The sequence below is a fragment of the Phyllobates terribilis genome, unplaced genomic scaffold (assembly GCF_046119375.1).
Source record: "Phyllobates terribilis strain yellow unplaced genomic scaffold, ASM4611937v1 Scaffold_130__1_contigs__length_5004896, whole genome shotgun sequence".
Taxonomy (NCBI): domain Eukaryota; kingdom Metazoa; phylum Chordata; class Amphibia; order Anura; family Dendrobatidae; genus Phyllobates; species Phyllobates terribilis.
In genome coordinates, this window is record NW_027362890.1 from 143,850 (window position 1) to 170,897 (window position 27,048).

At 43.1% G+C, this 27,048-nt stretch overlaps 1 protein-coding gene and 1 pseudogene across 1 annotated transcript in view; one reads left to right on the forward strand and one right to left on the reverse strand.

Moving 5' to 3' along the window:
* Positions 1-27,048, reverse strand: part of LOC141203898 (uncharacterized) — a 252,388-nt gene that overhangs the window by 28,151 nt on the left and 197,189 nt on the right. The window lies entirely within an intron of this gene.
* LOC141203916 (uncharacterized) overlaps positions 17,819-27,048 on the forward strand; it is a 69,956-nt pseudogene continuing 60,726 nt past the window's right edge.

The following is a 27,048-nucleotide window of genomic DNA, read 5'->3' on the forward strand; positions in this document are numbered from 1 at the left end:
AAATTTTGCTTGGTCTTCCAGACCTTATCTTGACCTCCACTGTTCCTGTTAACTATCATTTCTTAATTACATTTCAAACTGAGGAAAGGGCAACTTGAAAACGCTTTTCTATCTTCTTATATCCTTCTCCTGCTTTGTGGGCTTCCACCACAATCCTTCTCAGAGTGCTAGGCTGCTGCTTAGAAGAACCCATGGTTGCTGTTTTTTGGCACAAGGTTAGACAAGGCTGGGTTTTTAGAAAGCTGGAAAATCTGCCTTACCTGGCCTTTGCTAACGATGATGGTGAACAAGCCATAACCCTTACAGGCTAATTAAGGTCTGAAACTTTGGTCAAAGTTATCTGAGCACACAAATCTCCAAGAGTGCCCAAACTTTTGCATCTGCCCATTTTTCCTTTTTGTAATTTTTTAAATATAAAAAATACATTTTTTTGCCTAAAATATTAATTAAATATCTAATGTTTTAACTTTAGGTCTTTTAGAGACAGTCATTTTGACTAGGGGTGCCCAATCTTTTACATGCCACTGTAAGAGGATTCTTCTCACTATAGTAATGCCAAATACATAGAGGCTAAATGTGGTTTGGGCGCACTGCAACGTTCAGATGCGTGGGGGAGATTTGACTTTGGGAGAGCGGATATTGCTGGACTGGTTCATGGAAGCCATGATGCTTTTCATTAAGCTTTGAGCCCCTAATAATGTGGAAACCTCTATTTTTCCACTGGCAGATGATGGACCTGATTTTGTGAGATGAGTAGAGTTTTATTGGTATAATTTTCATCTACATAACATTGTTTGGTGGTTTTTTATTCCATATTTGGGAGACAGAATGAACAAACAGTTGAACACCACGCTCTACTGGTTCATCCTATGAGGTTTTCTATTAGACTGGGAACTGTCATTGCCCTGGTGAATAATTCAATATATTTATAGAACTTACCCTTTTTACTAATAGTTTAAGTAGAAATGTTAAAAAATATAAATTTCAAGAATATTTTATTCAAAAATAATAATCATTTTATTATTCTTGGCAGATGACTGTACCAGGAGATCAGAGGGACAGCTGACATCTTGAATTTATAAATCCCATGATCTTGAGATCCCACAGGATACAATTGAAGTGAATGACATTTCTCCAGATATCCCATCATCCCTTCACAGCAAAGATCTGTCATCTGATCTTTTGAAACAGGTCCTGTCTTCTGATTCATTACCGACTACTAAGAAAAATCAAAGTCACAAAATAAGCGTTAAAAAAGGAATTGATCCTAAAGCAAAGAAGACATTTTCATGTTCAGAATATGGAAATACTTTTCTTCAACAACAAAAAAATTCACACATCGCAGAATAGATTTTCTTGTTACAAGTGTGGGAAATGTTTTAACCAGAAATCAGATCTTGTTAGACACCAGAGAACTCACACAGGGGAGAAGCCTTTTTCCTGTTCAGAATGTGGGAAATGTTTTAGCCAGAAATCAGATCTTGTTAGACACTAGAGAACTCACACAGGGGAGAAGCCTTTTTCATGTTTAGAATGTGGGAGATGTTTTAACCAAAAATTTTAACTTCTTAAAGGGGTTACTTAGAAGAAGAAACAAAATAATTCAGCTCACCCACTGAGGAATCCAAAGCTCAGGAAACCAGCAGTGCAGCAGGAATATGAATCGAGAGCAGAAAAAAATCCAGCTTCAATGATCCTAAAGACTTTACCGTCTGAAACGCATTTACTAGACCATATTCCCCCTCTAGGGGTTGTGACATCCATGCTGTTATTGCAGATTTTTCATATTTATGCAATAAAGCAATGTTTTTACTGGATCATTGAAGCTGGATTTTTTCTGCTCTCAATTTTTAAAGGGGTTATCCACTACTTGGACAACCCTTTGTCATTCCTCATGTTTGACCTCATTAAATGTGACACCAGAGCTGATTGGGCGCAGGGCTCACATGGCGTAACAGCTTGACATGAGCCCCGGGAACGCAAGTGCTGACACCGCTGGAACAGCACCAGCATGGGAGGTTTGAATAATTGTTGTAAAAAAAATTGTAATAAGTGTAAATTTTGTAATATGCGTATGTATATATTCAGTGTGTTCATTAATAGAGATTTGAATCCTTAGTTATAGAAATATAGGTTTACCAAAAGATCATAGCATGACTGAAAAGTAGAGAGATGTTATCTTTGCTGTCAGAAACAACTGACAATCTGATATGTGTAGAGACAGTAACAGAATCTTTTGAAACACAGTATGCTTAGAGTATTATCTATAGTCTGCAATCCTAAGTTTTAACTGCCTCTCATATCTGATTTTCTATATTTTGCATTGCCTATATTAGCTTGATCAGAATGTATCAGCGTCAGAATTTACTCAGGAGATCATCTGAATTTTGATCTCACTTGGTAAAAGGAGAATTTCTCCTTTCAATAATTGTTTTTATTTTAAAAAGATCAAACATGTGTAATATTTGTCCACTACTTGGACAATCCCTTTAAACATCAAAAATCCCACACGGGGAGAAGCCATTAGCATACCAAGAGTATGAAAAGTGAATTACTGGAAAATGTGATCATCAAAAATAACTCAGACTGGGATAAACCATATACTGTATGTCATTGACAAATTGTACAGAAACATATAACAGACATTTGTATAATTAAATGAGAAAGGGAAATTGCTTTAGAACTTGCAGTATTTTTTGGACTATAAGGCTATGTGTACACGTAGCGTTTTTGATGCGTTTTCGCTGCGGTTTTCCCACGCAGAAACACTGCGAAAATACATCAAAAATACTCTGCCAGCTATTGCAATGGTAATCCTGAGGTGCTGTGCACATAATGCGCAAGTTTCCGCTCAGAATTACTATTGCGGAAAAAGCCACAGCATGACCATTGTGCCAGCGTTTCTGCCACGAATTTGTGCCCATTGACTTTCATTGAACCGCAGCAAATCCGCAGGTATAATATTTACACCTGCGGATTTGCGGCGTTTCAATTAAAGTCAATAGTCGCAAATTCACAGCGATGGCGACGCTGCTGAGGGGAGCAGTAGTTCTCTTCAGCAGAGCCGGCGTGACATGGTTAAAATAAAGGAAAAGTAAAAAAAAAAACTATACCCACCTGTTCGGCGCCCCCCGGTGTCCTCCTGGTCCTCGGTCCCCGGCAATGCTCTCCTCCCGGCGGTGCTCTGCGGGGAGTGCGCTTTCTCCCAGCAGTGTACTGCGCTGCCAGGAACTGCAGTCACATGAGCGATCAGCTGATCGCTCACATGACCTCCCCGTGGGAACATTCTGAAGAATGTTCCCACCAGTGCTGGTGGTGAGAGCTCACCGGGGCTGATTAGCTGATGAACCCGTGACCTCACTCCAGCAGCAATGTATACTGACAGAAGTGATTTTACACTTCCTGTCAGTGTACATTGTTGTCTTCCACAGCAGTGACATCAATGATTGCTGATGTCACTGCTGTAGAAGTGACCCAGATCGCCGTGGGACAATTGTTGGCGGTAATCGTGGACTGCATCATGACGGCGGACAGGTAAGGGATATAACTGTTAGTTATTTTAATTTTTTTTCAGAAGATCAAAGGCTTCGGGGACTGGGCGTACAATAATTTTTTTTTTTTAAAACCGTGTTTTTTATTACATTAAAACACTTTATTCTGGCCGTGTCTTTATTGCAGAGGCGGTGATAACTTTACTACACGGTTAGTAATGGGAGTGTCTTGTAGATGCCCTCCATTACTAACCTGGGCTTCACGTCAGCCGCCAATACAAGGCTGACGTGAACCTCAACCCCATTGCTCCACTCTCCATGACTACAGGGCAGTGGGAAGAGCGAAGGCTAAGTGCCAGATTTGGCGCATCTTATGGATGCACCATTTCTGGGACTGCTGAGGGGTGATATTAATAGCTGCAAAGGGGGCTAGTATTCATGGCCCCTTCCCTGGTTATTAATATCAGCCCGCATCTGTCTGTATAGTATTTTCTGGTTAGAGATTATAGGGGTACCCACGTAAATTTTTTTCTGGGGTCCCCCTATATTCTAGCCAGTAAAGGCTAAGCAAACAGCTGTGGGCTGATATTAATAGCCAGAGAACATTGTTGGATAATGGCCCCTTCCCCGGCTACTAATATCAGCCCCCAGCGGTTGGCTTTTCCTCTGCTGGTTATGAAAATGACGCTGGAGCCCACTCCATTTTTGAAAAAAAATTTAGGCTTTGTGCCATGATCTGGACGTAGCAGCATTTTGGATGCAGCATATGTTTTGTTGCGTCCAAAACGTTGCATTCTGTTGAACACAGGTGAATCCACATGTGTTCACTGAACCATGTAGATTTATCGCATTCAATGGATTCTAGTGGTCAAATTTATGTTATGGAGACTAGTGATTCCGCAAGAGAATTTGACATGCTGTGGTCCTGAAAGACGCGCCACATGTCATTGTCCACAGGTGTTTCACAGCCTCTGATGTACGCATAGTGGACATGGGATTTCTAGAGATCCCATCCACTATGCTGTAACATCTGGACGCTGCAGGTTTGACGCTGTATAAACAGGCAGCGTCAAACCGCCAGCGGCTCCTGATTATGGGCACGTACCCAAACTCACCTGAACCATGTCAATTTCTGTAGCGGACACGCTAGTCTCTGCTGCAAATTTTGACTGACTTGAAGTATCATTATATGCGGTGGATTCACATGTACCAACAACAAAAGTATGAGATTAGAACACTGCGTTTTGGATGCAGCAAAAATACGCTGCATCCAAAGCGCTGCTTCTTGCTGTTTGTGGGGACGGAGCGGCTGATGAAACAGCTGTGAGATGTTAATTATAGCCAGGGATCATGTTCGCAAATGGCACCTTCCCGGGCTCACAGCTGCCGCATAAATTGTATGAATATGGGATTAGCTGACACCTAGCTCTTTTGTTTGGTGATGACAAGGTGTCATGACCAAACCTAATTAAAGTAAAGTAAAGAGTTAAGTAAACACACAGACACAGAGTAAACACTTTAATTGAAATACAACAGACACATTCTTTAATCATTTAAATTAACCAATATACTCACTCCAGTTCTGACGGTAATCCAAGGAATTAAGCAATGTCCCACCAAATAACTTTATTTAGCTCCAAAAGGCATTCATTGATGTACAAAAACGAGTCAAAAAACGCTTCAAAAACTGCATTAAAAAAACGCGGCAAAACCACACAGTTTTTCCACAGCGTTTTTCCTGCCAAGGAGATGCAGAAACTCTCAGTAAATTTCTGCTTCAAATCCTGAACATGCGCACATAGCCTAAGAAACACTTTTAGAAAGAAAAAATCTTGCTAATAAGTAAGTGCCTCTTATAGACTGGAGACAACTTCCTGTGACAGAGGCAAACGCTGAAACAGTGTCCTTCCTGATCACTGAGAGAAGTGCGCTCTCTCCTTCAGCCCCATGCTTATGTAACTGATTGGTGCAAAGCAGAAGAGGAAGGTACCAGGACCTTCACAGAGGCTGCAAGTTTTGAGTGAGTAGCTGAAGGACCTTCCACCTGACCAACTACCCCAGCTAGCAGCCCTTCTCTTTTGGTGGGCACCTACAAAGAGGAGGTAGTGACTAGCTTAGGAAGCTGACAGAGCACAGCGAGCTATGTGGCCAGGTGACCGAATTGTCCCAACCTGGGTTATCCAAATTAATTTGAGGGCTCAGTGTTGGGCAGTGGAGCAATTCTGTAATCCACCAGCTGGAAACATGTCCCTAGGCTGAAGTCCTGTGGAATGACATCAGTGACAGGAGCAGACCCCTTTTTATAACCCTCAGCTTCCATTTCTTGGCATTGTCCCACAGGAATGGGGGGGGGATGGTCATGGCTGTTTCTTCATTGTTCGATTGTTCATTAGACTGTATTATTATCCTCCAAATGATGCAGACTAGTACACCGCCAGGGGCTAATGTAATAAGCAGATATTCCAGAAATTAGCATACAAATGGGGGCACCGAACAGTCTCACATGAAACTATGTCTCATGTCCCTTGACTTACTGAACAAAGGAATAGTATATCTGACATAATTAAGTATAGTTCACACACCCCCACCACAAGTAGCCAAATTTTCCTTTGTTGTCTCAAACATCCCTCCACTTTACACCATCAAAGAAAATTTAATTATTATAAAAAAAGTTTTTCCTTTTTTTGTGCGGTCTAAACTTTGGATGAGTCTTATGATTAGGTATGTTTCATAGTTCAAAAAATACAGTATATCAGAATAAAAATATATGCAGCTATTAATATCTTTAATCCAAAAAGCAATAATTATGAACAGTTAATATTTCACATTATTATACTGCAGGTGAAATAAGTATTGAACAAGTCACCTATTTTCTAAGTAGATATATACAGGGTGGTCCAAAAGTAGGTGGACAGAAAATAATAACATTTATTTTGATTTATATATAAAATTATATTTACTAACACAAGCATAACATTGACAATTAAATTTTATTCTGAACAATAATACAAAAGCCCTTAAATTTTATCAGCGCAGGTGCTCAAACTGTTTCCATTACAATTTGCACAGCTTTGAAGTCTGCCTCTTACGCTTCGGCAAACTTTTTTGCACAAATCTCTTTGGGTATTAATTTCTTGAAATGCATCTCTTATATAATTTTTCAAATCACTGACACTTTTTGGTTTTCGACTATAAACTTTATTCCTTGAGTACTCCCCAAAAGAAAAAATCTATTGGGGTCAAGTCTGGTGAACGTGCCGGCCAATCAAGTGGGCCTCTTCGGCCAATCCATTTATTAGGAAATGTTTCATCAAGATACTCGCGGACTACTCTTGAATAATGTGGAGGGGCCCCATCTTGTTGGAAATAAAGGTCATTTGAATTAGGCTGTTGCTGTATCTGGGGAACAACTTGATTCATTAGAATTTCGAGATACTTATCTCCTGTGACTGTTCCATCAAAAAATATTGGTCCTAAAACACGAAAACTTTAAATACTACCCGAAACATTGACACCAGGCTCATTTAGTTGTTGCTCTAATGTTAAGTGCATGTTCTCATTATACCAGTAAATACAATTATGTCTGTTAATATGGCTGGATAATTTGAAAGAAGCTTCATCACTCCACATAATGTTATCTAAAATTACTGGATTTTGTTTGATAAATCTCCCCCTTCATAACCTTATTACACTTCCTGTCCACCTACTTTTGGACCACCCTGTATATCTAAAGATGCTATTGACAAGAAATTCCCACCAGTGTGCCACACAAGAAACATCTTAATGGGTAAAACCAGTGAGCTGTCTCAGGACCTTTGCAGCCTTATTTTTGCAAAACATACTGATGGCATTGGTTACACAAGAAATTCTAAATTACTGAAGGTTCCAGTGGGTACTGTTGAAGCAATAATCTGGTTGTTGAAAGAACATAATTTCACCATAAACTCCGGCCGGAGTGAAAAGAATTATCAAAAAACTTGCCTAAGAGCCAAGTATTACCTGAGAGCTACAGAAAAACCTGGAATCAGCAGGTAATATTGTTTCAAAGAAAACTAAGTAATGCACTCAACCTACATGGCTACATGGCCTGTATGCATACTCTCCACGCAAGACTCCATTGCTGAACAGAAACCATGTTCAAGCTCTTTTAAAGTTTGCTCAACAACATTTAGACAACAATATGAAATACTGCGAGAATGTACTCTTGTCAGATAAGACCAAAATTGAACTCTTTGGATGACATAATACAAACCATGTTTGGAGATTAAAGGGCACTACCTGTCACCCCAAAAACGCCATACTAACAGTTAAGTTTGGAGTTGGGAGCACCATGATGTGGGGCTGTTTTTCCACATACGGCACTAGTAAACTTCATATTATTGAAGGAAGGATGAATGGACAAATATACCAAGACATTCTTAATAAAAAACTCATGCCATCTACCAGGATGAAGAAGGTGAAACGAGGGTTTACATTTTCAGCAAGACAATGATTCCAAACACACAGCCAAGGAAACTTAATTGGTTTCACGTAAGAAATATAGCTGCTAGAATGACCCAGCCAATCACCTGACCTGAATCCAATAGAGCATTTATGGAGCGAACTAAAACTCACAGTTCATAGAAAGAGCCCATGGGTCCGTCAGTATTTGAATAGTGTTTGTGTGGAAGAATGGGCCAAAATTACACCTGAGCAATGCCTGTGACTAGTTTCTCCATACAGGAGGCATCTTGAAGCTGTAATCACCAACAAAGGTTTTTGTAAAAAGTATTAAATAAATTTCAGTCAGTTAGTTCAATACTTTTTCCATGTGTCATTTCTCATTATTACACATAACTTAATTTATGGCCATCTATAGTTTGACTTCTTTGCCTGTGTGCATTGGATGTGTTGTTACCGACATTTGCTGAGAATTTCATGTCAATAGCACCTTTAGATAGTTACGTCCAGAAAATATTTGAACAGTGACACAAGTTTTGTCATTTTAGCTGTTTACCTAAACATATTCAATATACTGTACATATGTACAAGAGAGGAGGACTCCATCAATGAGACATCATTCCAGGTAAGTATATAAAACTTGACTTTTATTTCACCATTAAAATCATCCAGGTGCAGTAACTGGCTGGTCAGCGAGATAAAATAGGTATCAGGATGGACCTATGCGTTTTGGCGGTAAGCTTTATTCATGGTCTGAACATTATACTCCTAGTTCCCTATATACAGTGGGGGAAATAAGTATTTGATCCCTTGCTGTTTTTGTAAGTTTGCCCACTGATAAAGACATGAACAGTCTATAATTTTAAGGGTAGGTTAATTTTAACATTGAGAGATAGAATATCCCCCCCAAAAAATCAAGAAAATCACATTGTATAAATTAGATAAATTTATTTGCATTTTTCAGTGAGAAATTAATATTTGATTCCTCTGGCAAACAACACTTAATACTTGGTGGCAAAACCCTTGTTGGTAAGCACAGCAGTCAGACGTTTCTTGTACTTGATAATGAGGGTTGCGCACATGTCAGGAAGAATTTTGGTTCACTCCTCTTTGCGGATCAACTCTAAATCAGTAAGGTCTGGAGACTGGCTAAGCCACTCCATGACCTTACTGTGCTTCTTTTTGAGCCACTCCTTTGTTGCCTTGGCTGGTATGGTTCGGGCCATTGTCATGCTGGAAGAGCCAACCATGACCCATTTTTAATGTCCTCGTGGAGGGAAGGAGGTTGTCACTCAGGATTTTAGGGTACATGGCTCCATCCATTCTCCCATTGATGCAGTGAAGTAGTCCTGTGCCCTTAGCAGAGAAATATTCCCAAAACATAATGTATCCACCTCCATGCTTGACAGTGGGTACGGTGTTCTTTGGGTCATAGGCAGAATTTCTCTTCCTCCAAACACGGCGAGTTGAGTTAATGCCAAAGAGCTCAATTTTTGTCTCATCTGACCACAACACCTTCTTCCAATAACTCACAGAATTATCCAGGTGTTCATTGGCAAACTTCAGACGGGCCTGCACATATGCCTTCTTGAGCAGGGGAAACTTGTGGGTACTGCAGGATTTTAAACCTTTAAGGCAGGTTTTCTTGGTGACTGTGGTCCCAGCTGCCTTGAGATCATTAACAAGATCCCCCCGTGTGGTTTTAAGCTGATCTCTCACCTTCCTCATGATCAAGGATACCCCACGAGGTGAGATTTTGCATGGTGCCCCACATCGATGTCGATTTGACAGTCATTTTGTATTTCTTCCACTTTCTTACTAAGTGGAAGAAACAAACAGTTGTCTCCTTCTCACCCAGCGTCTTACTTATGGTTTTGTAGCCCATTCCAGCTTTGTGCAGGTCTATGATCTTGCCCCTGACATCCTTAGAAAGCTCTTTGGTCTTGCCCATGTAGTAGAGGTTAGAGTCTGACTGATTAATTGAGTCTGTGGACAGGAGTCTTTTATACAGGTGACTATGTAAGACAGCTGTCTTTAATGCAGGTAATGAGTTGATTGGTAGCGTCTAACTGGTCTGTAAGAGCCAGAACTCATAATGGTTTGTAGGGGATCAAATACTTATTTCTCACTGCAAAATGCAAATACATTTATCTAATTTATACAATGCGATTTTCTTGATTTTTTTTTTTGGGGATATTCTATCTCTTAAAATTTCCTTAAAATTATAGACTATTCATGTCTTTGTCAGTGGGCAAACTTACAAAAACAGCAAGGGATCAAATACTTATTTCCCCTACTGTATAGGATATTTGGGTGTGACCCATGTCAGTGGCTAATTGAAGCTGGTACCTAAAATTAAAAACACAAAAATATATACCCAAAAATAGAATAAATAGATGACTAAGGTGACAATCACCACAATCCTCTATTCATCGACAAGGGTTATTTTTTACAAGGAGAGAACATGGGGGCCAAATTTTCACCTTCCCTGGCTAATATAGTCATGTCCAAGTGGCAGGAATAATTTTTTTATGCAGACTGTAATATTTTTCAATCAAGCATCATGTGGTACCCCTGTTTTTTAGGCAATCCCTGCATGTGTCACAGCTGTCTAACAGCAGCGACACATGCAGCTGCGGCGGATAAAACTGAGATGCCGAAACTACTCGGCGAGTACTCGAGAGTGCTCGTTTAAATGGTTAAACGAGCACACTCGCTCAATACTAATGGTATTAACTCTGGAACGCTTCAATGCATACCAGTGGTTCTGAGACTATTTTATCGTGACACATTGTACTTTATGTTAATGGTAAATTTAGGTCCATATTTTTGTGTTTATTTGTGATATATATCGGAATTTTGACAAAAATTGTGACAATTTTCAAACTTTCAATTTCTATATCATTAAACCAGTTAGTCCTGCTGTATAAAATAATTACTAAATACTATTCCCCTTATGTCTACTTTACATCTGCATAATTTTTCAAACGTCATTTTATTTTGTTAGAATGTTAGAAAGGTTAAAAGTTTAGCAGCAGTTTCTTATTTTTTCAAGAAATTTCCAAAACCTGTTTCTTTAAGGACCTATTCAGATTTCAAAGGACTTTGATGGACCTCTATATTGGAAATTGCGCAAAGTGATACCATTTTAAAAAATCCACCCCTCAAACACTTTAAAACTGCTCTCAGGATTTTTTTTAACCCTTAAGGTGCTATACGGGAATTAATGCAAAGTGGAATAAAAAAATATAAATTTAAATCTTTCCTCTTTTTCAGATTTGTCCACTGCACAATGTGCATAGGGTTTCTAAAAATTACCTTTCTGGGCTGAGTCATGTTTGAAGCAGGAAGCCATCATCACAAGGGCCAATATAGCCCCAATTTTTTTTTACTTTACAGGGGATAAAATGACATAATAGACCCCAAAATCTGTTACCCAGTTTCTTCTGAACGCATTGATACCCATATGTGGTGAGAAACTTCTGTTTGGACAAATGGCCAGATTCGGAAGGGAAGGAGCACTATTTGAATTTTGAAACACAAATTTGGCTGAAATAAATTGAAGGCACCATGTCGACTTGGGCCCCTAAAGCGCCGAATAACGAGTACAATGTAAGTCAATGGGAAATAAGAGTAATTTTCTGCTGGACCCTAGAAAGTGGTCTTGGGGCCTGAGGAAAAGGCTGAAATGGATGGGAAAGTGATGAAACAGAATGGGAAGAACCTGGAGAATGTGCCTGCATGCATTTCCGACTCACATATGGTTTCTGGGAATAAGTTTGTCGCAGTGTAAGGCTATGTGCCCACGATGCAGAAATGCTCAGGATTTTTTCCTGAGCGTTTCTGCATCTCCCTGGCAGAAAAAACACATACAGATTGTACATGCGTTTTTCCTGCCAAAGACATGCAGATGTGAAGCATTCTTCACATGCATATCCACAAGCGCTTTCCAAGCGATTTTAGCATCATTTGGAAAGTGCTTGTCAACTTGTTCACACTATATAAATCCATGCAACTGGCATGGATTTATATAGTGTGACCTTAGAATGTTTAAAAATAAATCTATACTTACCTTCCGATGGCCCCCGCAGTCTTGCTTCGCTCCATCCTGGCTGCCGGCAGATCGCGGTACACTGAAGGACCTGCCGTCACATGGCTATGACATCAGCGCAGGTCCTTCAGTCCACCGCGAGCTGTCGGCAAGTGAGGACAAGCGCAGCGGGGGCCGTCAGAAGGTAAGTATAATATTTATTTTTTTCTTCTTTTTTACATGTTCTATGGTACCCGGGTCCGGAGGAGAGTCTCCTGTCCTCCACACCCGGGTACCATCCGCACATTGAAATGCTTGGATTCTGCATATACAGATGCTGTGATGCGGAATCCAAGCGTTCCAATGCAAGTCAATGGTGGCGAAAACGCAGTGCTTCCGCAAAATAATTGGTAGTACTGCAGTTTTTTTCCCCATGATAACGCGCAGCGGAAATTTGAGCAGCATGTGCCCAGCACATGCGGGTTATCATTGGGGAACATGGCAGGCCTTCTACTTTTGAAGCGTTTCTGCAGCGTTTTTGCTGCTGCGGAAACACTTCAAAAACGCATCATGGGCACATAGCCTTACGCCACTTTTACAGACACACAAGAACAACTACCAAGCCTAACCTAAATTGCATGTAACAGGCCCAAAATGCAATATCAAATACAGTTAGGTCCATATATATTTGGACAGAGACAACATTTTTCTTATTTTGGTTCTAGACATTACCACAATGAATTTTAAACAAAACAATTCAGATGCAGTTGAAGTTCAGACTTTCAGCTTTCATTTGAGGGTATCCACATTAAAATTGGATGAAGGGTTTAGGAGTTTCAGCTCCTTAACATGTGCCACTCTGTATTTAAAGGGACCAAAAGTAATTGGACAGATTAAATAATTGTAAATAAAATGTTCATTTCTAGTACTTGGTTGAAAACCCTTTGTTGGCAATGACTGCCTGAAGTCTTGAACTCATGGACATCACCAGACACTGTGTTTCCTCCTTTTTGATGCTCTGCCAGGCCTTCACTGTGGTGGTTTTCAGTTGCTGTTTGTTTGTGGGCCTTTCTGTCTGAAGTTTAGTCTTTAACAAGGGAAATGCATGCTCAATTGGGTTGAGATCAGGTGGCTGACTTGGCCATTCAAGAATATTCCACTTCTTTGCTTTAATAAACTCCTGGGTTGCTTTGGCTTTATGTTTTGGGTCATTGTCCATCTGTAGTATGAAATGACGACCAATCAGTTTGGCTGCATTTGGCTGGATCTGAGCACACAGTATGGCTCTGAATACATCAGAGTTCATTCGGCTGCTTCTGTCCTGTGTCACATCATCAATAAACACTAGTGACCCAGTGCCACTGGCAGCCATGCATGCCCGCGCCATCACACTGCCTCCGCCGTGTTTTACAGATGATGTGGTATGCTTTGGATCATGAGCTGTACCACACCTTCGCCATACTTTTCTCTTTCCATCATTCTGGTAGAGGTTGATCTTGGTTTCATCTGTCCAAAGAATGTTCTTCCAGAACTGTGCTGGCTTTTTTAGATGTTTTTTAGCAAAGTACAGTCTAGCCTTTTTATTCTTGATGCTTATGAGTGGCTTGCACTGTGCAGTGAACCCTCTGTAGTTATTTTCATGCAGTCTTCTCTTTATGGTAGATTTGGATGTTGATACGCCTACCTCTTGGAGAGTGTTGTTCACTTGGTTGGATGTTGTGAAGGGGTTTCTCTTCACCATGGAGATTATTCTACCATCATCCACCATTGTTGTCTTCCGTGGACGCCCAGGTCTTTTTGCATTGATGAGTTCACCAGTGCTTTCTTTCTTTCTCAGGATGTACCAAACTGTAGATTTTGCCACTCCTAATATTTTAGCAATTTCTTGGATGGGTTTTTTCTGTTTTTGCAGCTTAAGCATGGCTTGTTTCACCTGAATGGAGAGCATGTTTACTTCACAGCAAAACCTTCCAAATGCAAGCACCACACCTCAAATCAGCTCCAGGCTTTTTATCTGCTTAATTGAGAAGGGATTGTCCACACCTGTCCATGAAATAGCCTTGGAGTCAATTGTCCAATTACTTTTGGTCCCTTTAAAAACAGGGTGGCACATGTTAAGGAGCTGAAACTCCTAAACCCTTCATCCAATTTTAATGTGGATACCCTCAAATGAAAGCTGAAAGTCTGAACTTCAACTGCATCTGAATTGTTTTGTTTAAAATTCATTGTGGTATTGTCTAGAACCAAAATTAGAAAAATGTTGTCTCTGTCCAAATATATATGGACCTAACTGTATATCACTTGGACAAGTCAAAGGACAAAGGATATATGGTGCCCCCCTCCAGGATGGGTTGGAAAAGCTTCTCCAAATGGCTCAGAGATTTTGATTGTCAATATTCCACTGATTATATAGGAAGAGAAGACTTCTTGATACTGTACTACTTGGTCCAGTGCAGAATGTACAGCATTGTATTTCCAAAAATTACTCCTGGGGCTGTGTCATAGGTGCAGGGAGATTCCATGACAAAGGCCTCCCTTGTCAAACATTATGTATGATGGAGTACAGTAGTAGTTTTGGCCCTTAATTCAAGTTTTCAGAGGGCCATCAGTCGGTCATCAACAGTCAGTGTAAATTTCTATTGAATATGTATCCCCTATCTCAGTCACAATGTGGCACAACCTGTGACAAGGGCCTCCAATGACAAATATTAGTTTGGTAGGACCACTGTACATTTCAGATTTGTCCACTGCACAATGTGTATAGGGTTTCTGAAAATTAGCCCTCTGGGCTGAGTCATGGTTGAAGCAGGAAGCCATCATCACAAGGGCCTCCAATCACAAATAGTAGTTAGGCTGGAGTAGGAATACTGTCCTGGTTTGTCCACTGCACAATGTGAATAGGGTTTCTAAAAGTTAGCCCTCTGGGCTGAGTCATGGTTGACGAAGGAAGGAAACGAGTTTTTATGGGAAGGGGGTGACGTTAACAGCATTTTTGGCGAATTTAGGTTGGCTTGCTCTCATATGTAGGGATTACAAACTGTGGAGATTTCCAGTCCTTGTTGAATTTAATCAGAGTAAGTCTGTCTGCATTTTCCATGGAGAGGCGTGTGCGCCTATCAGTGATGATTGCCCCAGCGGAACTGAAAATACGCTCAGACACCAGCAGCCGGGCAGGCCAGCACCTCCAAGGCATATAAGGAGAGGTCAGGCCAAGTGTTCAGCTTAGACACCCAATAATTAATGGGAACTGAAGAGTCAGAAAAGACGCATGTATAGTCACTTAACCCCTTAACGACCTTGGGATTTTCCATTTTTGCATTTTCATTTTTTGCTCCCCTTGTTCCCAGAGCCATAGCGTTTTTATTTTTTGGTCAATATGGCCATGTGAGGGCTTATTTTTTGCGGGACGAGTTGTACTTTTCAACGCCATTACTAGTTTTACCATATCGTGTACGGGAAAAAAATTCCAAGCGCCGTGAAATTGCAAAAAAAGTGCAATACCACAGATGTTTTTTTATCTTTTTTACCACGTTCACTGAATGCTAAAACTGACATGCCATTATTATTCTCCAGGCCATTATGAGTTCGTAGACACCAAACATGTACAGGTTCTTTTTTATTTAAGTCGTGAAAAAAAAATCCAAAGTTTGGTAAGAAAAAAAATGGTGCCATTTTCCGAGACCTGTAGCGTCTCCATTTTTTGGGATCTGGGGCCGGGTGAGGGCTTATTTTTTGCGCACCGAGCTGAAGTTTTTATTGATGCCATTGATCCGCTGTTTTGATTGCCCGTTATTGCATTTTATTGAAATTTTGCGGCGACCAAAAAATGTAATTCTGGCATTTAGATTTTTTTTCTCGTTACGCTGTTTACCGATCGGATTAATTCTTTCTTGATATTGATATATCGGGCGATTCTGAACGTGGTGATACCAAATATGTGTATGTGGTTTTGTTTTATTATTATTTTATTTTGAATGGGGCGAAAGGGGGGTGATTTAAACTTTTATATTTTTTTTTAATATTTTTGAAAACATTTTTTTTCACTTTTGCTTGCTTCTATAGTCTCCATAGGAGACTAGATGCAGCACTCATTTGATCGGCTCTGCTGTATACAGAGGACGAGCAGATCCCCTGCATGCAGCAGAAATGGTCCTGTGCTATGAGCGTCGACCACTAGGTGGCGCTCATAGCGACCAGATCCTGACAACCACTGGTGTCTGCTGCAGATCCAGGGTTGTCATGACCACCCATCGGCGACCCGTGATCATGTGACGGGGTCGCCGATGGGCGGGGTAAGTTACGCGCTTCCCGGAAGTGCGAGTTAAATGCCACTGTCGGAGATTGACAGCGGCATTTAACATGTTAACAGCCGCGGGTGGATCGCGATTCCACCCGCGGCTGTTGCGGGCACATGTCAGCTGTAAGAATCAGCTGACATGTGCTCAGTTCAGTGCGGGCACAGCGCCTGAGCCCTCACTGAACCGGGGTGATGGCCCATGGCGTACTAGTACACCATGGGTCGTAAAGGGGTTAATTAACCCTTGACCATGTTCTGCAACTTATCCCTCCTTGGCATTGTTACAGGCACAGATAGCCCTCGCTGCTGTGCTGGTTTATTGAAAATTGCCCAATTTGTGCACATTTTCCCCCCTAGTTCTGTCTTTAAAGGAGCCGCTCAATTGCTCCATATCACCAAAAATAGCTCTTTTCAGAGCTGAAGACTCAGAACTAAAGCCCCCATCTCACATAGCGAGATCGCTAGCGAGATCGCTGCTGAGTCACGGTTCTGGTGACGCAACAGTGACCTCACCAACGATGTCGCTATGTGTGACACTTTGCAGCGATCAGGCCCCTGCTGTGAGGTCGCTGATCGCTGCAGAATGTCCTGGACCTTTTTTTGGTCGTTGCCCTCCCGCTGGTCAGCACACATCGCTGTGTGTGACCAGCGGGAGCAGCGATCAGGCTGGTAACCATGATAAACAGCGGGTTATTAGGGGCACACGCGCACTTAGTAACCCGCTGTTTATCATGGTTACCAGCCTACTCCTGCTTCAGCAGGCTGGTAACCAGGAGCAGGACATCGTGGAAAGATTCTTTCCACGATGTCGCTGCTCCCCTGATCGCTGGTGAGCCTTCCTATTTGACAGCTCACCAGCGACCACATAGCGACGCAGCAACGATCCCTGACAGGTCATATCATTGTCAGGATCGCTGTAGCGTCGCTAAGTGTGATGGGGCCTTAAGACAGAGTACAGGGAAGAGCTTGTGTATTAGCTAGGGAGAGGATAAAGTGTTCTTCCAGTGTCCATCTTAAAACAGCTCTAGTCAGAGGCAAAGCAATATTTTTCCTGCACACAAAGAAGTAGCATTGTGTGCAGATTTTCTTCTTTTTTTTTTAGCACTGGTCTATTTTCCCCGCTGTTTTAGGGGTCAGAGCCTGCCTTCTGTCCATATTAGTGTACGTAAAAAATCTTTGCTTGCCCTGCACAAAGCAGTAGTCCAAACATTTCCTGCTCCGCTCCGTACGCCTCGTACACGCGCGGCTCCGCTCCGTACGCCTCGTACACGTGCAACTCCACTCCGTACACCTCGTACACGTGCGGCTCCGCTCCGTACGCCTCGTACACCTCGTACACACACAGCTCTGCTCCGTACACCTCGTACACACGCGGCTCTGCTCCGTACACCTCGTACACACGCGGCTCCGCTCCGTACACCTCGTACACGCGCGGCTCTGCTACATCCACACTGTAAACCCCTCCTGACCCCACACATAAACTTCAGCTCATCCAGCACCATGACAACCAGCACAGCAGAGTCCTGCATCCACTGAGGCCCCTGATCATGTGACCCCTGACTCCTCCCCTCCTGTGACCTCATCACAGGTCCTGTGCGCACACAACAGCCATATATGTGGTGGCGGCTCTGCAGGTGGAGGTATGTGGAGACCCCCATTACTGGGCGCAGGGGGCATTAACCCCTTCAGCACGGAGGCTCTTTTGGGGTCTTCTGTTGCCCCTTTATAAGAATCATAAGGTTTTGTTCTGTTTCCTGTAATAGATACATACGACCCAACTATGGAGACAGGAAGGGAGTTGTTCTCATTAGTGATGAGCCAGCATGTATTGTTAACCCTTTCGGTGAGCACGCTCGGGTGCTCGCCCAGTATTTGCGGCGTGCTCGGCATCTATGTTAGTGCCGCCGCGGCTGCATGTGTCATGGTTGTTAGACACATGCACCTCAGTCTGTAATAGGGAGGTGTCGGTATAGACGGGTGAGACCACCTGCTACGGGACCTTCTTGTCGGGTTTATGTGCCTCTGCCGGGGGAGCGGTCTGGAGGTGAACCAGTACTGGGGGGGGTAGCAGAACCCATGCAGTTAGGGGGTGCCTTTACATCATCATTTCCCCGGAGATTTGCAAGAATAAAGGCGTATTTTTTTTTTCTGGGAAAAAGGGACATTTTATTAGGACCTGTTCTTCAATTCCTAAACGAAAGGAGAACTCACATCAGAGAGGATTCTCTTATAACATAACCTTCACTTATACTTATAAAACTTTATATCCTATATATCCATTACTGAATCAAAATAACCCCTATTAACCTCAGGACTCAAAAAGACTCATTACAGATATTTACAGGATACTGTCTCCGAATTAATATATCCAGTCCTGACTGTTAACATTAATCATAATCTAAAGTGCTATTGTGCAATATAGAAAGAAAATATGTGGTTCTCACCTATTTTGCATGTAGACACCATCCAGGATTTTCTGTCTGTCGATCTTTTTATGAGGACTGATGCCCCCCCCTGTCATGAACCTGGGTTTAGTTCCCACCCCGACACGGGCAGTACCCTTGTGTACCTTCTAACATCCCACAAAAACCCTTCCGACGCGTTTCTTTCTCCTTACGGAGAATTCATCAGGGGAGTATGTTTAGCATTTTGGGGAAGGCACAACACAATTCATGCAAAGAGAGAAGGTGACTCTGTGCCAATATAGTGTCAAAGTGAGTAAAACAAAAAATTCAATGAGGCTCACAATGGCGAGTGTTGATTACAATGGTGCAGAGTGCTGCCTCCACTATTTTTCCAAAAACTGTATGAGGAGATAATCCCACACACTCACTTCCTGTATGTAAATAGGTTTACTCTCCCTCCTTTCCAGGGAGTCCTATGTCACTTCCTGGGCGGGGCTTATATCTCTGTTATACTTTGGTTGCTATGATTCCCGGGTTTATCTCTATCAAACCCATTGCTTTTTCAAATACATTATCCCATAATAGTGCTCTCATCAGATTCATTCCATTTTGACCACCTTATATGTATTCCCACTCTTTCAAAACATGTCATTTCCTGCAGCGCAGAGTCTCACAATCACATGACACGGCTGGGTCTCACCCGATCGCACCGCGACCACGTGACATAACCGATCACATAATTTCTGGCCGCCCGGCATGCCACGATCACGCAATGCAGCCCCATTTTTACAGCCATCTACACTCAGCCATATGTTACAACATGTGGCCATGGACTCCACAACGCTTCGGTCACGTGGCACCCTAAACGCCTCAGTCACATGGCCGACCACATATGGTCACATGTCCCCATATATACCGTATTATTTCTGAATGATTACCACTGCCATAGTGACCATCAATCCAAATCGCACATGATGCTCCTTCCTACTTGGGGTAGGATGGCAGCTTTAAATACAAACTTCATCAGACATAATTTGAATATACATATTTCATTCTGAAGGCACTCTTTAAGCAACCTGTTGCCCACAATGTCATATATTATTTATCTATCCATAAATTTCCCTTCTTCCTAAGGGTATATAATCCTTAAGGATATAAACATCACCTTCTTTTGAAGGCACTCAAGATTTTAAAGGCTCAAAAATCTGATTTTGACAGGCTCATGTAATGGGACCCTCCATGATCAAACGGGGTGAAAGGAAGGGGAGGATTTTGTTTGGTGGAGGTGGGGATCAGGAGATACTCCTTTCAGATAAAACAGCTATAGCCAAGTTGGTCATTGAGCCCCTTAGGGGCCATGGTGTTCAACCGGAAAATCCATCTTGCTTCTTTTTGCTGTAGGATTCTGTCCATGTCCCCTCCCCTACTATTCACTTTCATGCAATCAATTCCCGTAAATGATGTAACTTTCGGATCTCCCCCGTGCACGAAATTTACATGTTTAGCAATGGGTGTCTTTATTGTTTGCAATATCATTTAGATGCTCTCCTATTCTTCTCCTCATTTCTCATATGGTCTTCCCTGTTTACAGACGCGCCCATGGGATGGGGACGTACTCGGCTCCCGGGCCTTGTTGCCTGGTCTTGGGGATGTTGCGATACTCGGCTCCTGGGCCCGTACCCTGGGATATCTCTTAAAAAGGGTAATTTAAGTTGGGGTTATAAATGTTCATGACGCCACCAGTGGTGTCTGGTGAGGATCACCAGCGCTGCGGCAGTCCTCTGAGTCCGGTGTTCAGGCAGCTTAGATGGTATAGCTCCCCACAGGTGGAGCAGGGCCTCAGGGCAGCGTAGAGGTAGGGATGCAGGACAGAGGGGACCCAGCAGGTTCAGAGCAAGAATAGGCACGCAGTTCACTTCAGTACCTTTACTGGTGGTGTTTCAGGCACGATCCGGGGCGCTGTAGGGTGAAGGGTGCATATCAGGACTCTACCCAGTAAGCGGGTGTAGGGCCTCCTGTTTCTTGCCTTTGTTTAGTAAGTCTCTGACCTGCTTGGAGCTAGGCCTAACTTGGTTTCTGTCCTGCACCGGCTGATCTTGTGGTAGGGCTTTTGGTTGGAGATCACTCTCCCTGCTTGCAGGGCCTCCGTGACTCCTGGCTCTGGTACGTATCAGCTCTTGGGTGAGCCTGGGATCTGAAGTCTTCCAGGGGTTCCGGTTGTCTCTGCTGGGTGTAAGGAATCCCTGCAGACGTGGACCCGGTGTCCGGTATATGTGCTTGGGGTGAGCAGGTAAAGCTCCTCTGCCCCCTATGTTACTCTCCTTCCACTTGCCTTCGGCCTACTTGGGGCCCTCACTACGCTACACACTAGCAGGAAACTCACTGCTTCTTCACCGCTCTTATGGTGTCGGCACACCTTAAGCTCACTAACCTGAGCTCCACTGCAGTCTAATCACTCTTAACTGAGCTGACTCCTGCAGGAACTGAACTGAGAACTCTGTCCCTCTCTGCCTGTGAGCAGGAACTCTGTTCTCTGAGCAGACTGTGCTGTGATCTGTTCCCTGATAGACCTTGTTCTCCCTGCCTAACTCCACCCTCCATATATATCTGTCCCTATCCGGGCTCCCTCTGGTGGTCTGAGGTGGTAGGGTGGAGGTGTGTGCATGCTGTGAGGGCCTCTTGTGGAGAAATCCGTCCATGCACCCCACTGGGATCTGTGGCTCCAATGCGCAGCAGGGGCGCCACATTTACTCCTTTTTGCAAATACATGTTGCTTTATATATCAAAAATTTTGTTCTGCAATTAATCAAACTTCTAATATCAAAGGACAATCCAGTAACGTTACTCATAAAGGTTTTTGTAGTCTTAACATTCGGACAGGCCACACATCCGCTGCAATTGTAGCAGCCATTCGGTCTCCCTGATAACCAAGACTTGTCCTTTTTAGATTGCACAAAATGACTTTTGACAACCCTGTCTCCAATCGTTTTGTTTCTATGAAACGTGATTTGTGGTTTTGTACCAACAACTTTTTGCAAATCCTCGTCTATGGTAGAATTCCCGAATATTTTTCTATAATGACCCTTGCTTGTGGGGCACCATTATCGTATGTCGCAATCAACCTAATAAGTTCTTTTTCTTTTTCATTATCGTCTTTTGTTCTTGGAGAGAGCAGATTTTCTCTATTTTGTTTTAAAGCAAACTGGTGCGCCCTTCTCAAAACCCAATCAGGGTATCCCCTTCGTTTAGACCTCTCTCTCATTTCCTTAGCCTGCTGTATAAATTCACCATCAGTCGAACAATTCCTTCTCAGCCTGATGTATTGGCCTTTTGGTATTCCCTTCGTCAGAGGGAGAGGATAGTGGCTCTCCCACCGAAGAAGGGAATTTGTAGCTGTTGGTTTCCAAAAAATTTTGGTATGTATAACCCCCTCCTCTTATTTTGCAATCTGGTACTTTTCTTCAACTACCTATCCCTACCAGGTCATGGACATACTTGTCCATGGATTTTATTACTGACCTCCCGGTTTCTGCAGGTAAAACAATGGTCTTTGTGGTTGTAGATAGGTTCAGTAAAATGGTTCACTTTGTCGCATTACCTGCACTTCCAAATGCTAAGACACTTGCTCGGGTGTTTATAAATGAGATTGTGAAGCTTCATGGGGTTCTCTCCGATGTGGTATCAGATAGGGGGACCCAGTTTGTTTCCAAGTTCTGGAAAGCATTCTGTTCTCGACTGGTGGGTGCAGCTGTTTTTTTCCTCTGCCTTCCACCCCATGACCGAGCGCGTCAATCAGAGTTTGTAGACCTACCTCAGGTGTTTTGTCGCCAAAAATCAGGAGGATTGGGCATCCTACTTACTGATGTCAGAATTTGCAATTAATAATCATCTTCCAAGTATCCACTGGCAGGTCACTGTTCTTTGGTGCATACGGTTACCATCCACAGTTTGGCACCTTTAGTGGGGGAGGAACTTCGGGAGCTCCTGGGGAGGAACTTCGGGAGTTCCTGAGGAGGAACGGTTTTCTTCGTAGCTCTTATGTGGCGGGGGGTGCTGAGTAGTTTAAAGATCATGGGAGACAGGTATAAACTCATGGCTGACAAAAAACGCTTGCCAGGTCTGAACCTGAATGTGATTAACTTTGTGTGGTTGTCTACCAGGAATATTAAGTTGAAAGTTCCTTCCTGGAAGCTGGGACCTAGGTTCATTGGTCCCTATAAATTAACTGCCGTCATTAACCCAGTCTTGAGCTTCCTCAGTAAGAATATTGAAGATTGTTCGTGGCTGGGTCTTCCAGCATGACAATGATCCTAAACACACAGCCAGGACAACTAAGGAGTGACTCTGTAAGAAGCATTTCAAGGTCCTGGTGTGGCCTAGCCAGTCTCCAGACCTGAACCCAAGAGAAAATCTTTGGAGGGAGCTGAAATTCAATGTTGCCCAACAACAGCCCCGAAACCTGAATGATCTGGAGAAGATCTGTATGGAGGAGAGGGCCAAAATCCCTGCGCAGTGTATGCAAACCTGGTCAAGAACTACAGGAAACGTCTGACCTCTGTAACTGTAACAAAGGTTTCTGGACCAAATATTAAGTTCTGTTTTTCTATTGTATCAAATACTTATTTCATGCAATAAAATGCAAATCAATTATGTACAAATCATACAATGTGATTTTCTGTTTTTTTTTCCAAGATACTGCCTCTCACAGTTGAAGTGAACATGCGGTAAAAATTACAGACCTCTCCATTCTTTGTAGGTGGGAAAATTTTCAAAATCGGCAGTGTATCAAATACTTATTTTCCCTACTGTCTGTGTGTATATACATATATGAGCACCATACCCTTTCCTTTATACCTTGATACATATCTGGTCCTATTTAATGTATCAGTGTATTTTTATATATATTTCTATATCTATATAAGGGCAAACTAGGGCTTCTAAGAGACACTCACTTAGCCCCATTCTTGGGGCCGATTCTAATGAACCCGGGACCAATGAGATATTTACCTCTCAATAGTTGGATAGGCAGGGGCGAATCATCCATAGTGGCAGCCCACGTGACCGCTATGGTGCCCTTGAATTGATGGTGATGGCATTGAATAGAATAGTGAATCAGGGAGTCGAAAGCTCCCCGATCCACCATTCAGCCTTTACCTGTGAGTCTGAGACTCCGTGCACTGCAGGCACAATGGCGTCACTACATCCCACCTGTAGTATGGAGTCTCAGTACTATAGGCTTCATATTACAGTTGGTTGAGTAGTTTGTGTTTTTTTTTTAAATGTCAGGAATTGTGGGGGCATCATATTAAGTGAAGGGCTGTGGGGGACATCATACAGTGTGGGTCTGTGGGGGCCATCATACTGTGTGGGAGCCCTCATACTGAGCTACATGGGTGCACAGGAGAACAATTTCCTAGTGATGAGTGAGATAGGAATAAGTAAGTGAGAAATACAGACCTTTGGTCTATGTGGTTGCAGACTTGAATTGATATGGTATATATCAATAAGGTCAACAATTATACCTCCCGAATAAATATATTTGGCACACAAACACAGGCTATATGATCTCGGTTTAAAGCAAGATAAGATGCAAATCCACTAAAATAAATTAATTTTTATTTCAATAATTTAAAAACTTAGTAAAAAACAGGTGCCTTCAAATGTCATCAATAAAACACTCCACACTGGCTCAAATTACATGAAACAGTAGTTATTTAGCAACACATGCCTATAAGATCTAAAATATCAATATTGCACTTCTTCCCTAGATATAACGTGCTGTAAATAATTTAGTACCAATCCCCCCAAATCAAAACTTAAAGTGCAAGTGCATGAAAGAGAGATTCCTCTCCCTATATATGGAGAAGATTGCAATGTGCAATTATCAAGGATATGAAAAACAGCAACAAAAATCAGCACTAAATAAAGTTATAATGGAGAACTATGTGTATAGGATTATATTATTCATATTTGAGAAGATTGACTATATTGGTAGATATAGATGCAAGTGCAATTCTCATATAAGTATATGAAAAGCAGCAACAAGAATCAGCATTCACTGAAACTATTAGTGGAAAGCTATGTGCACAGAGTTGTATTATTCATAGGCATGAAATCCAAGTGCAGTACTTACATATAGAGTGTTAGTGGCAGTGTACAGCCGATGGAGGTTTAGAGAAATCTGCCCCGACGACGCCGTTTCGCCATATGCTTCTTCTTGGTAAAATAGCCCTTACACAGCCTGGAGGTGTTTGGGGTCATTGTCCTGTTGAAAAATAAATGATGGTCCAACTAAACGCAAACCGGATGGAATAGCACGCCGCTGCAAGATGCTGTGGTAGCCATGCTGGTTCAGTATGCCTTCAATTTTGAATAAATCCCCAACAGTGTCACCAGAAAAGCACCCCCACACCATCACACTGTTACGGGTCCGGGAGGTGGAACCTCTGAGCTGCAATACAAGGGTCCTTGTAAGGAAGCAGGTGACTCCCAGGGAAGGCAGGCAGGTAGTCACAGCAAGTGACAGGGACAGTCTCTGGGTAAACGGGCAGGTGGTCACGGCAGGTGATGGGGACAGTCTCTGGGTAGACAGGCAGGTGGTTACGGCAAGTGACGGGGACAGAAAGAAATTTTTCAAGGAGAAGCGGGGCGTTGATGTTCTCCCTGGGTTCCCAAGTTCTCTCCTCAGGACCAAACCCCTTCCAATCTACCAGAAAAAAGGTCTTTCCTCTTACCCTCTTGGTAGCCAGAATGCTCTCTACCTCAAAAACGTCTTCAGCGGAAACCGGAGCAGGGGGAGTACCTGGATTGTTGGAAAAAGAGTTAAAGACAACGGGTTTGAGGAGAGATACGTGGAAGGAGTTGGGAATCCTTAAGGTGGCTGGGAGTTTTAATTTGTAGGCCACTGGATTAATTTGCCTGAGGATTTCAAATGGGCCGATGAAGCGAGGACCTAACTTGTAGGAGGGTATCTTGAGCCGTACATATTTGGAGGAGAGCCAAACCTTGTCTCCCGGACGGAATTGAGGCAGATCCAGACATCTCTTATCAGCATATCTCTTCATCCGCTCGGAGGACAGAAGAAGTGCGGAAGTAGTACTCTCCCAAATGGTAGAAAACTCGCTGACAAGAGACTGCGCGGCAGGGTTGTCCACAGAGGCGGAGACGGGAGACGGAATCCGGGGGTGCTGGCCATAGACAATAAAGAACGGGGATTTGGAAGAGGATTCGCTCTCGTGGTTATTGTAAGAGAATTCGGCCCAAGGGAGGAGGTCCACCCAATCAGAATGGTGGGCATTAACAAAGTGCCGGAGATAGCTGGTAAGGATCTGATTGATCCGCGGAGGAGAAGTCCAGGGTGACGTCCAGCAGTTTACATGTGGCTCTCCAGAAGCGTGAGGTGAACTGAACCCCTCGATCCGACACGATGTGGAGGGGTAGGCCATGGAGACGGAAGATATGGCGGATAAAGTCCTTAGCCAGCTCATGTGCAGACGGAAGACCAGGCAAGGGAATGAAGTGGGCCATTTTAGAAAAGCGGTCCGCGACCACCCAAATGACAGTACACCCGGCAGAGACAGGAAGGTCGGTAATGAAGTCCATAGCGATGTGTTGCCATGGGCCAACAGGTATGGGAAGCGGCAGGAGATGACCAGCTGGTAAGTGTCTGGGAACTTTGTTGCGGCCACAAGATGAACAGGCAGAGACGAAGTCTACCACATCCTTACGCAGTGTAGACCACCAGTAATGCCGGGAAATGAGTAGGAAGGTCTTTTTTTGGCCGGCATGGCCAGCTAGTTTAGAAGAATGACCCCAGCGAAGAATCTTCTCACGGTCAGGAGGCGCCACGAACGTCTTGCCAGGTGGAAGACGAGTCAAATCCAAGGGGGCCACATTCATCACCTTGGAGGGTTCGATAATGTGCATAGGCTCCTCCTCTTGGTCGGAGGACAGGAAGGATCGGGACAAGGCATCAGCTTTGACATTCTTGTCCGCCGGGCGGAAATGAAGGATGAAATCGAAGCGGGCAAAAAACAAAGACCACCGGGCCTGCCGTGGATTAAGTCTCTGGGCATTTTGGAGATATGCCAGGTTTTTGTGATCCGTGTAGATGATCACCGGGTATAGAGCCCGTTCAAGCAGGTAACGCCACTCCTCCAGCGCCAATTTAACGGCTAACAGTTCTCGGTCTCCTATGGAGTAATTGCGCTCAGAGGAGGAGAAGATTTTGGAGAAAAAGCCGCAGGTTACCATTCTCCCGGATGAAGACTTTTGGGTGAGCACCGCTCCGGCTCCAGAGGAGGAAGCATCAACCTCCAGGTAGAACTGTTTGCTGCAGTCCGGACGGTGCAGCACAGGGGCAGAGGAGAAGGCTTGCTTCAGGGA